Source organism: Ipomoea triloba, chromosome 8, assembly GCF_003576645.1.
Source record: "Ipomoea triloba cultivar NCNSP0323 chromosome 8, ASM357664v1".
NCBI classification, from domain to species: Eukaryota; Viridiplantae; Streptophyta; class Magnoliopsida; order Solanales; family Convolvulaceae; genus Ipomoea; species Ipomoea triloba.
In genome coordinates this window covers 20,809,018-20,825,702 of record NC_044923.1, presented here as the reverse complement: position 1 = coordinate 20,825,702, position 16,685 = coordinate 20,809,018, and the positions used below count along the sequence as shown (strand labels likewise).

Sequence of the window (16,685 nt, the reverse complement as noted above, 5' to 3'; positions counted from 1 at the left end):
AGATTCGTGCTCCCTCTCGATCTAGTGTGCATAAAAGGAGGGAAACCTAATGTCAAAAACAACCACAAACACTCTTGGAAAAGATTAGTTATGGGTTAGTGCAAATAAGAATTTTTTTTTTCTTTTTCTGAATAAACAATAAAATAAAACTTGATCTCCTAAAATTCACTAACTCTAATGCTAGTAAGAAATTAATCACACAATCAAAACCAAATAAGCCAATCCCCGGCAACGGCGCCAAAATGTGATGAGCACAAATGATGAGTGTAAAAAGGGTGTAATGTCGTTCCGCTGAGGATTGGTGTTATGGCACGAAACTGTGTGAATTACCAGGCACTAGAGTATATGAATTTATAGAATCCAAGTAACAAAGACTGAATGATGTAGAATAAAAGAAAGCAATTGATTAAGGTGTAAACTGTATGATAAAAGGTATGTGCCAGATTAGGGGGATTGTAACTTTCATGTTCTAACAAACTCAGGATTAGGGAAAGAATAGTTAACCAAGGGATATATGGGCAATGCACAGAAGAATTCTACTCAGCTACTTTCGTAATCAATAAGAGAATTAGGCTAAGATTGCCCCACTGTCGTGATGCATCAACCATAACCTTAAGCACCTAAGCATTGTAAGCCCCCAAAATTACCTCTACTTTCATAGCAGGAAAATTAGGTTGAAATTGGTAAGGCTCGAGGTCTTCATCCAACTGTCGTTGTAATAAATCCCTCTCCTAGACTAGCAATTAATTGTGGCCACAAACCAATAACTAGTGCAAAGAAATCCCCAAATCAACATAAACCCTAGGTAAAAGATTCAATCCCTTTATGCAATTAAACATAAATCGAACATCAAGATTAACAATGGACCCCTAATCCAAACCCATAAACGAATTACTCCCTCATGATGGGAGTAAACACAGCAAAGCAAAAATTAAAGATGGAAGACATGGCTGCAATATTAAAGAATAAAAAGGTAAACTTTACTAACAATTCTTCAAAATAAAACTGATCCGAACAATGATGCCAAGCTTCAAACTGAATTCAATGATGTAAATCCGCTATATTCTATGCTATGGAAAACTCTCAAGAAGGTAAAAACTGCACTAAGCTGAAACTAGGGTTCGGAACTCTGTAAAATATCAGAAACGCGACTTAAATACTGGACAGCAGCCGGGTCACGGCCGCCATCACGGCCGGGATCGTGGCCGTGATGCGGCGTGGCCGACTGCTTGTCCGTAGTGGGGATCACGGCCGGCATCACGGCCGTGAGGCAGGCCGTGATGCGGCCCTCTGGTCCTCTTCTGGCTCCTTTTGTGTTCTGTTGCTCCTTTCCGGCCCGGGGTGGATTCCTTATGTCTCGAAAACTGGTCCAAGATGACTGAAAATCCTTCCTTTGTTCCTCATTTGTGAATAAACTAGACATGATCAAATATAACACACAAACGAGCCTTAAATGTATCAAGGTAAAGAAATTAAGCAACAAAAACTCTTGATTCGTGGGGCAAATAAAGGTATAAAATCATGTGTATCATTCACATCTTAAGCTTTGCAGCTTAGTTTCTTATTCCTAAAAACTCGTAACCTAGGTTTCTGAAATGAAGTTTTCACAACTTTGGCTCTAGGTCGACATGGCCTAACTTACGCTCTTATACGAACTTTTAACACCCCCGTTTTTCAGTTCTAAAACTTACTATTGATAGTACTTCTAAAGATAGGAACTTTCCAAAAATAGAATTACCAAAAATAGAAATATCTTTATTTAGAAACTAGTCACATTCTAACTGATAAGATAAATAAAAACTCCTCAAAACCATGAGGGTGAAAATGCCACATCTAAACTAACTGTAGCTAGATGTAAGGCTAAACCAAAGTTCTCAAAATATAGGTGCTTACAATATCAAAACCAAATAAGTCTGAATTCAATAATATCCTAAAGAATACATAAGGATGAAAACCACAAAATCTACTATAAGCGCGCTCACAGTAAGCCATCTAATCAATCACATGTGCAACCACAAGTAAAAGAGACACAAAACAACGGAATTAGCAAAACTTTGCTAAGTATGATTTACTCCACCCTGTAAAACAAATTTAATACAATATATAGCCACACTTTCAAATTCATTAGCCATAAAGCTTTATAGTACTCAACTTCAATATAAACATTTACTTGCCATCACAATATTCGTAAAGATTTTCTCAACACAAACTTATGAAAAACATAATCCTTTTCACAAGTTATACATTTCCAAAAGATAGCATTTTTATAGAAAGTATGGAAGAATACCAAACAACAAACCAATCAATGGGCAGGGTCTTAATTAATAAGCCCTAGTGGACAGTAATCACTCTACTAAACACTACACAAGAATCCTATTTAATCTCAAGTAATGGGCATAGTCTTAATTAATAAGCCTTAGTGAACATTAATCTCTCTACTGAACACTACACAAAAATCACATTTAAGTGGAACTGAACTAAAACCTTTTTTTTTTAACTTAGTCATTTTATACCAACCTCAATCAAAAGTCAAGTACATGGGCCCAAAAGTGACCCCTTATCAAGTATATGGGCATGAATGCCTTACAAAACCATAGATTTATCAACATCTCAAAAGCATAGCTATCTCAAGTGAGAAAATAAAAAATAGAACTAAATGTGGCAATAATGACTAAAAGTGGAATTTGCTCAAAGCCAGAGATGTAATATGGCAAAATTAAAAGAATATGACTAAATTTGGTAATACCACAATAGTCGAGGACTAAAAGTGGAATTTGCTCAAAGTTAGGGATGTAATATGGAAAAATTAAAATAATAGGATTAAATGTGGCAATGCCACAATAGTCGAGGACTAAATGTGGAATTTGCTCGATTTTTGTATTATGGACTTGTGGTTTTGTGGTTATTAAACTTGATGGATACCCCGGCTAGGGTACCCGACTCAAGAAGACCATGATCTGGAGCCGGGCGACTGACCAGTCCGTTCGAATGTATGGTCCGAATCGTATGACTAAGTGTTGTTCAAACTGCGCAGGTAGTCAGGAGGTGGTGCCCGACTGGGTGTGCCCCAAGAGGCGGTGATTGTGAAGAATTCAGTATCTTTGGCGAGATTTGGGGAATCTTTCTTATTTTCAGAATATGGTAACTTACTATGGCGGTTGGTGGAGCCCAAATTACTTTCCTAAAATTATATTTGTTAAGATCCTTTCCTATTTCCATATGTAGGCCCATTATTCCTGTATAAATACACCCCTGGGTCCCATTGTAAAGGGGTCGTGTATGAACCTAGCCCAAGGTTCAAATGAAGATGGGATATTGTCCCAAGGAAGCTCTCAATGCAAGGATAGAGATGGATCAAAATACCTTAGACCTCACGAGAAACCCTTAGTCTCAAATCCTCAAAGACTTAGAAGAATCCCATTGTAGCTTCAAGTACCTCGATGATGCAATCTTCAATCAACTAGAGTCGGATCTAGTTTCCTTCAATTCAAGAACGAGTCCACGAACCTAAATCTAAGGTTGAAGTAAGGAAGATTGATTCGAGTCCACAAATCAATTTGCTAGTTGAGTCCATGACTAGCCACTAATTGAGTCCACAATTAGTTATAAGGTTTCTTACACAAGTGTAAAGAAAAACTTAAGAATTTTATTGAATGAAAGCCTTTAGTTCTTCTTCATCTTTTGCAATTGGGCTTGACTTGGATTTCCCCCATCTTTGAACATAACCAATGAAGAGTTGTCTTAATTGTTTGGACTTAGGCCTTGTGATTGGCCCAATTGATATACTTAATGGATCTTCGTTATGTTGGGCCGCATTAGGTCGAATTATGAATGCAAGTATAATTGTTCTCTAAATTGTGCTTGTACCTTATCACTTAATAATTTCTTGAAGTTCTACGATAGTGTTGGCCAGCTGAAACGGTTGTTGTCTGACCATAAAACCAACATTGGCGCCGTCCGTGGTAACTGATATGAAAAGTTCCGACTTTACGTTGTCTGCATGACACAAACTCGACGTAGTTGATGCTCGGGCCATGATAATCCAAACGCTACTGCTGTAGCGAACGGGAATGCCAATGGCAATGTGGTTGTCATCACTCCTCAGGAAGTCGACTACGCTTCAGTGGGGGACTTACGTTAGCAGCTAAGCTGTCCACCACCCGATTTGCGCCAGTAGCTCAGTCGTCGTAATTCGGCAGAGCAATCAGTGGCTAATAATGACCGACGGATTATACCTCTAGCAACGAGGCCAATCGCAGCACCCAATCCTCTAGCAGCTCCTACACTGACTATCGCTGAGGTAACCGCCCAAGTAATTGTGGCTTGTGGAAGAGTGGGTGTATTGCCCCTACCACACGAGTAGTAGGCACTCCCTCCTATCGCAGCAATGGAGCAAAGTAGGTGTATGGCCTTGTAGAATACTAATCATTCTAAGCATTCGAATGGTCGCGCAGTTAGCCGAACTCAAATTCGGCAACTAGTTCATTCACGCTAGGATCCTACAGCTCCCGCTCGGTTAGTTTGAGATCAGTTGAGTAGTCAAGCCGGATGTCACTTGCCCAACCAACCAGTTAGGGGCTAGGGAGCACTCTAGAGCGAGAATCAGGCAGGAAAATTTGCCTAGAAACCTGGTTAACCAGGGTGACCGGAGGTCGGGGCCCATGACATGGAGAGCAGTGGCGAAACGCCAGCTAGTAGAACGCGCGCCCAGCCTAGTGAGCTCAATGTTGCGAACCTAGCCAAGGAGGTTAGAGACTTGAAACGCCAGATGGAGGAGGAAGAGAGGCCAATCATTAGGCCTTTGTTAACTACTTAACCTTTACAGACGAAGTAAGGAACAATAACTCAATAAGGCACCCCCAAATTTGAAGTTACTTGAGCACCCCACGTACGATAGTTCTGGAGATCCGCGTGATCACGTGATTAGCTACCAAGCCAAGATGCAAGTAGTCGGCACTACTAACCAGCTGATCTGTCGAGCTTTTATACGTACACTAACCGGCCAGGCGCAGAGGTAGTTTGCCGGCTTACCTACCTAGTCGATCAGTTCCTTTGAGCAATTGATGGAGGCGTTCTTGACACATTACACAGGCAGCATGCAACCTAAAAAGAAGTTCTTAGACTTGGCATGGGTATGCTAGGACGAGGGAGAAAGCCTACGAAGCTATCTGATCAGGTGGCAAAAAGAAGTCCAAGCGGTCGAGGGAGGATGGGACGACTAGACCGCACTAGCCTTTTTCATAGAATCCTTGCACCCAAATAAGTAGTATGGGAAAATGCATGATGAAAACTCGCGAACATAGGCTCAGGCTAATCAGCTCCCAGATACTTAGGAGGCGGTCAAGCAGAAGAGAAAGCAAGCTGGAGTAGCCCTAAAACGACCCCGGCCAGAGGATCCTAAGAGTGCTCGCACGGAAGGAGTCACTATTGGACAAGTAAGCTCGAGGCGAGTGCATGATAGTTTAGGACCTAGTGGCTATCAGCCGTCTGTACAGCCCATTCAATAAGCACGAGAACAGTTGCCACCTCCACCACTTGTTCGCCTAGGGGATAACCTGCAAGTGCTAGATGAGTGTGCTCAGTATTGTCGATATCTTCAGAACAGCTCGCACTCGACGGAAGACTGTGAGATATTGAAGGCTAAGCTCAAAAAACCAATCCAGCGTAGGCGGCCAACCAATCAGTGGCGTCGAGACAATGCCCCTCAGCCTACTAAGAAGGCGACAGATAAGAGCAACCGGCCCGTGACAAAAGGAGAAAGCAGTCAAGATTGTAAAGGCAAGCATGTCCTTAATATGATCGTAGGAGCCATAGAAGGTGGAGATACGGCAAGCACCTGGAAGGCATGGGCCAGGCAATTGTACAATGGGGCAGTCGCCACCCAAGAATCTAACAAAAAGAGACCATGCCGAGAGCCGATCACGTTCACTAATGATGACTTGCCGCGAGGTTCAACTCCGCAGCGGTCATTGTGATGGATATCCATGGGACGGTGGTCCGAAGGATACTGGTTGATTCGGGCAGCAGCTTGAACGTCATGTATCTAGCTACGTATAAAAAGTTGGGGTTGCCCATGGAGCGACTGCACCCCATCAAAACTCCACTGGCTGGCTTCATTGGCGATTCGATTGATCCCAAGGGATCCACCTCGCTGTAATCGAACTAGGAACCTGGCCCAATGTGAGGAAGATGTACATGGAGTTTGTAGTGGTCGGCTTAGAATGCGCGCATAATATCATTCTTGGTTGGCTAGGCTTAGAGGATTTGGGAGTGCTAATCTCAATCGAGCACCTATGTATGAAATTCAGCACGCCGACGGGAGTCGGCGTAGTGTGATGTGCAAAGAGGAGAAAACGGAGAACCCAATCTATTATGTAGGGCAGACGCTTAAAGGCGCGGAAATCAGGTACTTGCCGCTGAAAAAAGTAGTTTTTGCATTGATTGTGACTGTTCGGAAACTGGTGCCCTACTTCTAAGCGTACCATGTCAAAGTCTTGACTAACTGGCATTTGGCTAGTATCTTGCGGAGCCCCAATTCATCGGGCAGACTAATCAAGTGGGCAGTCGAGCTCACCCAGTATGGGCTCGAGTACCTTCCCAGGCCTTCCATCAAAGCCTAGACGTTAGCGGATTTTATAGTGGAGTGCTCAGCACAGATTGATGAGCCCAGTACCGATAAAGAACCTGATAATGTAGAACGGTGGGAAATTTAGACAGACGGTGCTGTCAGCACGCGCCACTATGGTAGAGTCATGATCACCACCCTGGAAGGCTTCCATCTCTACTATGCCTTACAATATCAATTCCGCACGTCGAATAATGAGGCTGAGTATGAGGCAGTCATTGGTGGCTTGCGTCTCATCCAAGCCTTGAAGGCTACACGAGTGAGGATCAAGACCGATTGCCGGCTGGTGGTTAGCCAATTGAAAAACGAGTGCGAAACTCAGGAATAAATGTTGAAGATGTACAAAAATGTGACTGAGGGACTCCTGTCGGAGCTCACCGCCTACGAAGTAGTCCATGTGCCCTAAGCTAAGAATGTGGAGGCTGACATTCTATCGAAACTGGAGGTTAGTGAGCTGCCTAACCACCTATCACAAATTTGCAGGACCGAGATCGTAGAAAGACCGAGTACTGAAAGCTTGTTGGCCTGCTCCATCGCTAAGATGCTTACTCCGCATCCCGATCTGGTCATGCAAAACACTATCACATATTGTGTTTGGAAGAATTACTTGTAGGATTAAAGAGGACAAAAGGTCATAGGAATAAGCAACGGAAAACGAAGTGGACAACACTGATCCACGTCTGATCGACGCTTCGAGTCGATGTGGACAAGCTCTTGCGGCGCGTTTCTAGAAGGGCGAAATTGAGAAGGCTGTTTAAGGAGGAGCTCAACATTTGGAGAGGAGGATTGATTAGAAACTGATTTTTAGAGAGATTTCTCAGCACTTTAGTTCTATATCTTAGAGAGAGAAGTTAGATTAGATCTAGCAATTAGGAAAGATTAGATCTATAATTGATCTTGAATTGGAAGCTTGAAAACTTGAGATTGTTATGCTTTGGAAGTGGTATTCTCTAAACTTGCTTTACGTTTTTTCTTTAGATTCAATTGCAAATTCTACCTAGGTTATCAATTGAGCTTAGATTTCCATTTGCTTTCAATACTGTTGCAATGAATAGCTAGATTTAATTGGGAGATTAGATGCTCCAACTTAGGAATCATGTTTGATTTGGTTTAATTCTTCCATTGAATTGAGAAATGCAAATCTAGGTTTCTTATGTTCATGTGTGGTTGATGTTTGGTAAGATTTGTTTTTATTTCTGGTCAGGATAGGTAACAAAGCTAGAGCAAGTGTAGATTGCGAGATATCGAGTCTTCATGAGCCTTACTTGGCCACATTCCCGCCCTTGGTCCGGGAGGATGAGGCTTGGACGAGTGGTAGACCACGTGTTCGATAGAATGCCCCAACCGACTAAGGACTTGGGAGTCCGACTGTGACGCCACTCGGTGAAGGTGTTGTGGGCTCCCTTGATCGAGACCTACTTGCGTTGTCTCAATCACCCCGTAGTAGCATCAAGCATGAGACCTAGTGAATGCATCCGTCTCCTTGTTTTCTTTGATTGTTTACCTTTTGTTTTACATTTGTTGAACTCTTGTTCCATGATTCTTTTTGCCTTAGTTAATTCTTGTAACTCTTGATGACAGACCTCCCTAATACCATGCATTTGACTTAACTACAATTTTTCCTCCTTTGAGAACACGACACTCGGGGAATTTATTCTCTATTTTATTCGCTTTCTACCTCACCACCGCTAAATAACTTAACCAAAATAGCATCGTTGCCAGGGAGGGCAAACGGTTTTTGAGTTGAGTGTGAACTTGACATTTAGGAAGTTTATTGTTAATAGTTCTAGATTTGCTTTTCCTTTTCCCTAATTTCTTTTTCTTAATTGGTAACTTGAACTTGAAAGTGAGCATACATGTGCTTTGAATATCTTTTGGCTCACTTGCAACTACTTTTAGTTGCAAAGAATTGTTGTTGGTGAAGCTTTGTACATGGAATTCTAGGTGAAAAACATTCAAAAGGCTTGCCAATGAGTGCTTACATGTATCCCCATGCATGGTTACCGGAGACATCTTCCATCCCAACCATACGAACCATATTCTTATTACCCACCCCCTACATATGCATATACCCCACCTCCATATTACTACCCACCACCACCACCTTATCACTATTCACCCCCTCCACCATACTACATCCATGGACCATATTCATACTCCACCTTTCACCCGAAGACCTACTATCCACCTCCACCACAACATTATGAAAGAAATGATGTTATATGCTCTTATGAAACACCACCCCCAATTCAAATCCGACTAATTCCGATCCTTATGAAAGACCACCTTGCGATAACTCTCCACTGGCCAAAGATGAGATCGAGATTCTAAAGGAGAAAATGCAAGCATTCATAGAGATGGCCAAGGAATAATATTATGCAATTATACTTTTATACTTTCAGTATAAAAAATATATATAGAGAGAGAGATTACCATAAAATTACCATTGTAATTACACGGAAGAATATGAATAATAATTTATTTTGTTCTCATAGTATTATACCTTAAGTATATAAAAATATATCGAGTTTTTTGAACTTTTGGTCCCACGACTATAGTGGCACTTTCAGGTTTGTACCACGACTTTTAAACCTTTCATTCTCGATCCACGACTATTGTTTTTTTAGTTAAAATGGTCATTCCGACCTATTATCCGGCTAAAAGTCACCGAGCATGAATTCAACACTTTCCACCAGGGTTAAATATGTCATTTTGCCCTATGATTTAGCCTCCCATGTTGACCTTATATTTTGCTGACCAAATGGCGAGAACCCCCAATCCGCCCTTTCGAAAAGAAAGAGACAAATCCCAAATCTGCCATAAAGAGAAGAAAACCAATTCAACACGTCATCCATTACCGGTCTTCATCTTCTTCATTTCTAAGAAAACGTAATGGCTACATTATATTCGTCATCCTCAGATTGTGAAAGAGAGACTCGGGCTAGGGCTTTTGGTGAAGCAATTCCAACGACACACTATAGATGTGGAAATCAATTGAAGGTAATCACTTCATGAACAAATGAAAACCCTGGGCGAAGGTTTTGGCTCTGTCCAAACAATGGAGTAAGTATCACTAACTGATTGCACATTCAATTCGTATAATTTTTATAATTTTTTTTAAATCTATTTTGAGGTTGGTAATGTAGAGTAGAGGATGTGGATTCATCGAATGGTTCGACCCTCCTATGTGTAAAAGGTCAAAGAAGATCATTCTAGGGTTGCTTAAGAGGTTGAATAAACAAGAGGAAGACTTGAAGTCATTGGAAATGAGGCTCAGATTGGTTGGGAATGGTGGAAGAACAATGGAAAAATTTTGGTTTAAGAGTAGGCAATTTAAAGATATTGTAATGCTAATTATAGGTGTTGTTAGTGTTAGGTTCTTCAGTAGTGGCATGAATGTATCACGTAATAGTAAACATTTGAATCAATTGATGTGATGAATTAGAAGCAAATGGTTATTGGTTCTTAGTATTTGATTTGTTATGTTTTTTTATTGCTATATGAAATGGTTCTTAGTAACCAATGCTGCCTATATACCATAAATTTGGTGCATATGCTGCTGTGTGATGCTCATCAACCATAACCAAAAACACATGACTCATTGCTGCCTAAACCAACCATAACCAATAGAAAACAAATCAAATTTATGACCAAAAAATTCCATTGACAGTTTTGGCATCATTGTTTGGCAAATTAACATGCCTAAAACCATAACATTACATTGGTTGGCATCATAGTATGTCAAAAAATAAACATGCATAAACCAAACTAAACAAAAAAGGCCACATTACAGTTTGGCCTCAAAGTTTGAAAAAAAAAAAAAAAAAAAAAAACCACATTACAATTTTGCATTCATCACAATTAGTCAATATTAATTGGTTCTTTGCTAGAATTACAGAACTTCATTCTGTTAGTAGACCTGGTTCTGTAATTTCTTTTCACTTGAAGTTTCACTCTATGCTTTTTTTTTTCTGGGAAGGAGGTGGTTCCACTTGTTCTGCTTAGACTTCTTCAAAAAACTGAGCTTCAATCTCATCTGGATCTGGTTCAAAATGAGCTGCATCATGACCTTCAATCTCAACTTGATCTAGTTCCACTTGTTCTGCTTCAACCTGGATATCATTTGGTTCTGTAACCAAGCCTGCTTGTTCTGGACTTCCACTTGGGTTCTGCATTGGCAGTGTAAGATCATCAAAGTTAAATGTACTTAAAGCCATCTCAAAATCAATCTCTTCTTGGGTTAAAACATCATGGGTTTCTGCTAGATCTGGAATGTAAACACTTGGCTCAACAGTCTACTACAATGGTGGCTCTAGTGTTCTCAACAGGTTGTTGCCTCTCAGATGTCACCTTTCTCCTTGGATTATTCTACAAAAGGGTAAAATGAATTGGAGCATAATACAATGAACTAAAAAAACTTTACCATTTGCTCAGCATTGTGCTCAACAGTGGTGTTCTCAACTGGTTGTGGCCTCTTGGATCTAACCCTTCTCCTTCGATTATTCTACAAAAAGGATAATATCAATCTATGAACATACTGAAGTGAATACAGTAAGGCAAATACAATTAAGTAGAATTAATTGCAACCACAATAGAAGTAGCTCTGGAATTCTCAGAAATCCAACAACATCCATCATGTCTATTTGTCAGTCTAAGGATGCTTCAATTTAAAGAATTATGTTGCTTTCTTAGAGCTACTGTCCAATGACAACTAATATTCCTACATTTAACAACTAGTCTTTCTTTATCATTCTTAACAATTTTTATATCTTTCCCATTGTTAAAGGCATAGTTGATCATAGCATCCTTAAACTCTTGTTTGCTTGAAAAAGCCAATCCTAGGACAAAATGAGGCTTTTCCATATCAGTTGTTGCCTTAAAAACAGGCCACTTACCCCTCTTATCACTCTTTGAGTCTTTTAATGATGCATCATCAGATAGATTAGGTTCATCTAAACTTCTCTCCCAACTATTCACATGTAACACCCCGGCTCGGCTATACCGTACATCCGGAGTAGTTACCGCCACGCCTAGACTGAACCCAATCAAATACAGAAAGAGTTCACTCTAGATGCACAGGCTAAAGATAAGGAGACTGTATCATATCATCATAACCATCATAACTTTATATATATATATATATGTAGCATCAGCAAAAGAGTAGCTAAACTAGCTACTAACATGTACCATAGTCTTTTTCTTACAGCCCATTAAAAGAGTTTGAGCTAAACCCGACCTTACTAGCCATCTTAGAACTAGCATGGCTACAAAAGATATATACACAAAAAGGCCAGACTTGACTTTCCTCCCGAGGCACAATCTAGTCTAACGAGTGGTACACCGGGCCAGTATACGTGCCCCAAACGAGGTGCCACTCACCCTCGAACCAGGTAATGTGGTCCAGGAAGTTGCAAGTGTTGATGACCATCATCCACTCCTCATGATACTCCGGAGGACTAGGGTCCCACGGATAGGGGTAGTGAACGACAAACTCAAGGAGGTCACTCTCCGGTAAAACCTCCATGGGATAAAATCCATAGCTCGCCTGGATGACATCCATAGGACACAACGGATTAACGGGGGCAGGTGACCAAACAGGTACCACTGGTGAGACAGGAGTGGGAACGGGGTCAGGAGTACAAGCCGGAACTGGAGGGTCTGGAGCGTAGCCGGGAGCAAACGGGTCATCATCTGATAGGTACTGTATATAGTCGTCATAGTCTAAGACATGGAACACGAACTCTGATGGGTCATCAGAGTCCCCGGGGCTGCACGAGCCCACGCTAGACTGCATCTGATAAAGGACACAATGAAGTGTAGTTAGCACGATGGCTAAGTAAGGAGATCCGTTGTCACTCAAAAGTAAACAAAATTTTCGAAAACATGATACTTAGAAAACTGTAAGCTTTACCCATAAGTTGAAATCTACCTGCAACCAGATTATCAACAAAAGAAAGTATAGTGGAGTATATGAGTTGCATCAGCATATAATACTTTCATTTCCGAGAATTTTCATCATTTAACTCAAAATAGAGAGTTCAACAACACACACTTTACTGCTCAAAATTCGTGACATTTTATTCTTCAACATAGTTACGAAGTAACTAAATTTTGATAGTTAGTAAATTTACTTAGTTTCCCCCTGGATAAGTGCAAGGCCTTCTTGGAATATTTTCAACAACCTCGGGCCACGGCATTCATGCCTCCCGCAGGTCAAACATCTCAATAACCTCGGGCCACGGCTCACAAGCCTCTCGCAGGTCAAACAACTCAACAACCTCGGGCCACGGCTCACAAGCCTCCCGCAGGTCAAACAACTCAACAACCTCAGGCCACGGCTCACAAGCCTCCCGCAGGTCAAACATATCCTTCACGACTTTATCCAGAAACTAAGGTTTTTAAAACATTCTTTCTTTCTTGGATTTTCTATTTTTATTTCAACATGGAAGGCGTAGTATATAAATGATATATTTAACCCTGGTGGAAAGTGTTGAATTCAAGCTCCGGTGACTTTGGCCGGATAATTGGTCGGAAGGAGTCGTGGATCGAGAATTAAAGGTTTAAAAATCGTGGTACAAACCTGAAAGTGTCACTATAGTCGTGGGACCAAAAGTGCGAAAAACTCAAATATATCTATATAAAAAAAAAAGTTGTCATATTTATTGAGGTATTATTTACCATAATAATTATTAGATTTTGTATAGTAATAGCTTGGGAGGTAGTTTGGGCGGGAAGTAGTAAACATATGATTTTATTTTTACTAGTATTGTCCCGTGCGATGCACGAATACGTATTATTAACTATTGTTGTAATAATTAATAATATAGTAAAAATCATTAGACAATTAAATTGTAATTGTTTAGAGCAAAAGACATTAAAGTACCTTAACTAATTACCTGATTTAAATAAATATTGGAATGAACTTAATTTTGTATACAATAAGACTTATAAAATAGAAATGTTATACATTATTGAGCACTTCATGGTACACTACATTAGTGGTTGAAGTACTAACAACATTATTAATGTCATTACATAAATATTTTCAATCGATTTGGATTGTTCATTCTAGAAGCAACAATATACAATTGGTCATGAACAAATACCGGAAGTATTAACAACATTATTAAGGTCTCTTTTGTCTTAGCTATTGATAGAATTTGATTTTATGAAAAGCAATAATAGTAAATATTAGCAAAAAATAAGACTCCGCCTATAATATACATATTTTAACATCAATATTAAAAAAAAATCCATAATTAAGACCATAATTATGTGTATGAATATATGAAACCATAATTACAACCATACAAAATAAAGAAGTATTGTTTAGTGGTTAGTACAATTTAGAAGTTGTTAAATAAAAAATAAAATATATTTATTTGTGATTAAATTGTAAATATATTTAAATCTTTCAATATACATTTTGTAATTTAATTTATAATTAATCCTACCATTATAGTACGGAGTACTAATTAAATTAAACTAAAAAATAAATTAAATAAAGAAGTAAAGAACTAAATAAGGCTTTTTTTGAGAAAAAAAAAAAAAAGAACTAAATAAGGCTGCCTCAGCCCTCAGATCCCTAACGCCTAACCTCACTGCTCAGTGCTCACTGCCTCACGCCCTCATTCTTGTGTTCTCCGCTGACCGCTCTCTGCATCTGCCTCCGACCGGCGACCCTCTGTGCCTTCTCAGTTCTCTCTCGGCTCTCGCAGTCTCCATCGGTTCTCTCCCGGCTTCACTGCCCAGTGCCTCTCACTTCTCAGTCGGTCTCAGTCTCAGAAAGCCAATACCTCAGGGTCTATAAAAAATGACTCCAACACTGTGACAGAACTTCCCAGATCTGTCTATGCTCTCTTTTCTTTTTCTTCTTTTTTTTTGAAAAAATATCTCTGCTCTCTGCTTGGTGTTCTAGGAACTTCACTCCAGATTTCTCTCTGTTGTACCATCAGTGCTATGTGGCGTCTCCTACACTCAATGGAACCGTGTCTTCGTCTCTAGTTGTCTCCCGGTGAGTGTCCTCTGTCATCTCAACTCCCAATCGCTCTTTCGCTTACCTTTCTCGCTATGTACACATAAAACCATAGATCTGGTTCGATCTGCGCAACAAAAAAGTAGAGGGTACTTTATTACTATAGTTCTCTTTCTTTTCGTATTTTACACCCAAAAAAAAATTGAACTATTCTTTATTTTAGTTTTTTTTTTCAAAAATTAAAATTTAAACACTTTTAGGATAGACGCCGCGGATGGTCACCGCCGCAGGAGCTTCGCCTGTGGAAGACCAATTCCCAGATTTTACAGAGGCTGCCACCAAAGGTTTGAAGCTGCCATGTCGATCGCCGCCGTTCGTCACCGCTTCAGGAGCTTCGCCTGACCGATTCCCAGAGCAGAGTCACCATGGTTGTGTGTAGTAACAGAGGTTGTGTATGAATGAACTCCATCTATTTATATTTATAATATTTATAGGCCTTCACTCCATATTAGCTCCCTTAAGCTTTTCACTATAATTTGGTCTTGCCTTCTGTATGTTCAACTTGCTTGAAACTCTTGCCGGTAGATTACATTGAGACTGAAGATGTATTCTGATTTGGTCCAACATGCGTGCATGTATTTATAGCCAGATTTCCACTCTCAAATTCTGATTTGAAAATGGTTGTCTCAGATCATATAAAGATTTGATTGGGAAACGTAAAGATTTGATTGGGAACTTAAATGCATTTCTTTTTTTTTTTTTTAATTCAAAAGCATTTCCTAAAACTTGCCGCCCAAACATCTCTTCCTTTTTCCTAAACGCCGCCGTTTCTGTTGAGCGGGAAAGTTATGCTATTTTTATTTACCAAATATGTCTGACTATATTATATAAGAGATAAGAGATTAGTAGTATAGATGGAATTGTATTACCATATTTTACAATATTACGTTGCAGGAAAGTATATGTACTGTATCGATTAGTAATTTTAATTTAGAATTGTATTACGAATAGGAAAGTAAGAAATAATATATTGTATTAGGAATTTTATTACCATATTTTGATGGACAATTATAGTACGAATATGAACTGTATTCCATATTATACAATATTACGGAAACTAGGAGTGTTTTAGGCGGGAAGTTAGGATTTTATTTTTATTAATAGTATAGATATAGATTTTTGTTAGGTATATATTTAAAAAAAATTTACACGTATCACGTATGTACATATTAAAAATGCTTAAAGCCTATAATATGTTGGCCTTGAATAACAAATTATGCTATGGACCCGGGTCCACCTTGCAAGGTGGACCCGTGTCCATATTCATAATTTTAGAACTCTATGTTCACAATTTTAGAATTCTATATTCACAATTTTAGAATTTTATATTCACAATTTTAGATCTCAATATACAAAATTACATTACTCAATATTCACAATTTTTTAACTCTATATTCACAATTTTGTTTTATAGATTCAAAAATTGTGTTATACTATTGAATATAGAGTTATGAAATTGTGAATATAGAACTATGAAATTGTGAATATAGAACTATGAAATTGTGAACATAGAATTCTGTAATTGTGAACATAGAGTTCTAAAATTGTCAATATAGAATTCTAACAACCGGTCTTGCTCGAAGCCTGACTCCTTTTTAATGGCCTACATATTAAATATGCTTTTAAAAGGCTTTAGGCCAGACTAAGTCAATTGTGGCAAATTATGTTATGGACCCGGGTCCACCTTGCAAGGTGGACCCGGGTCTATGTTCATAAATTTAGAACTCTATGTTCACAATTTTAGATCTTAATATACAAAAGAGTTAATTATCGATTTGGTCCCTCGACTATTGGGATTTCACCACTTTGGTCCTCGACAATTTTTCTTGCCCAATTAAGTCTTCGACTTTGAAAAAATTAACCAATTTGGTCCTCCCGTTTATTTTACCATTTGATATCCGTTAAATCGTGACTAAATTGGTAATTTCACTATAGTCAATGGACCATTTCAGTCAAAATTAATTACCGAAATGGTCCCTTGACTATTTAGATTTCACCAATTTGGTCCTCATTTAACGGTTGTTT

The 16,685-nt window shown here is 39.3% G+C and overlaps 1 long non-coding RNA gene across 1 annotated transcript; it reads left to right on the top strand.

Annotated features, from left to right (window-relative positions):
- Positions 1-14,222: 14,222 nt before the first annotated feature.
- LOC116027696 lies at positions 14,223-15,315 on the top strand. Its single transcript, XR_004099990.1, has 2 exons — positions 14,223-14,639; positions 14,861-15,315. It is a non-coding gene; the product is annotated as an uncharacterized LOC116027696 (long non-coding RNA).
- Positions 15,316-16,685: the final 1,370 nt, after the last annotated feature.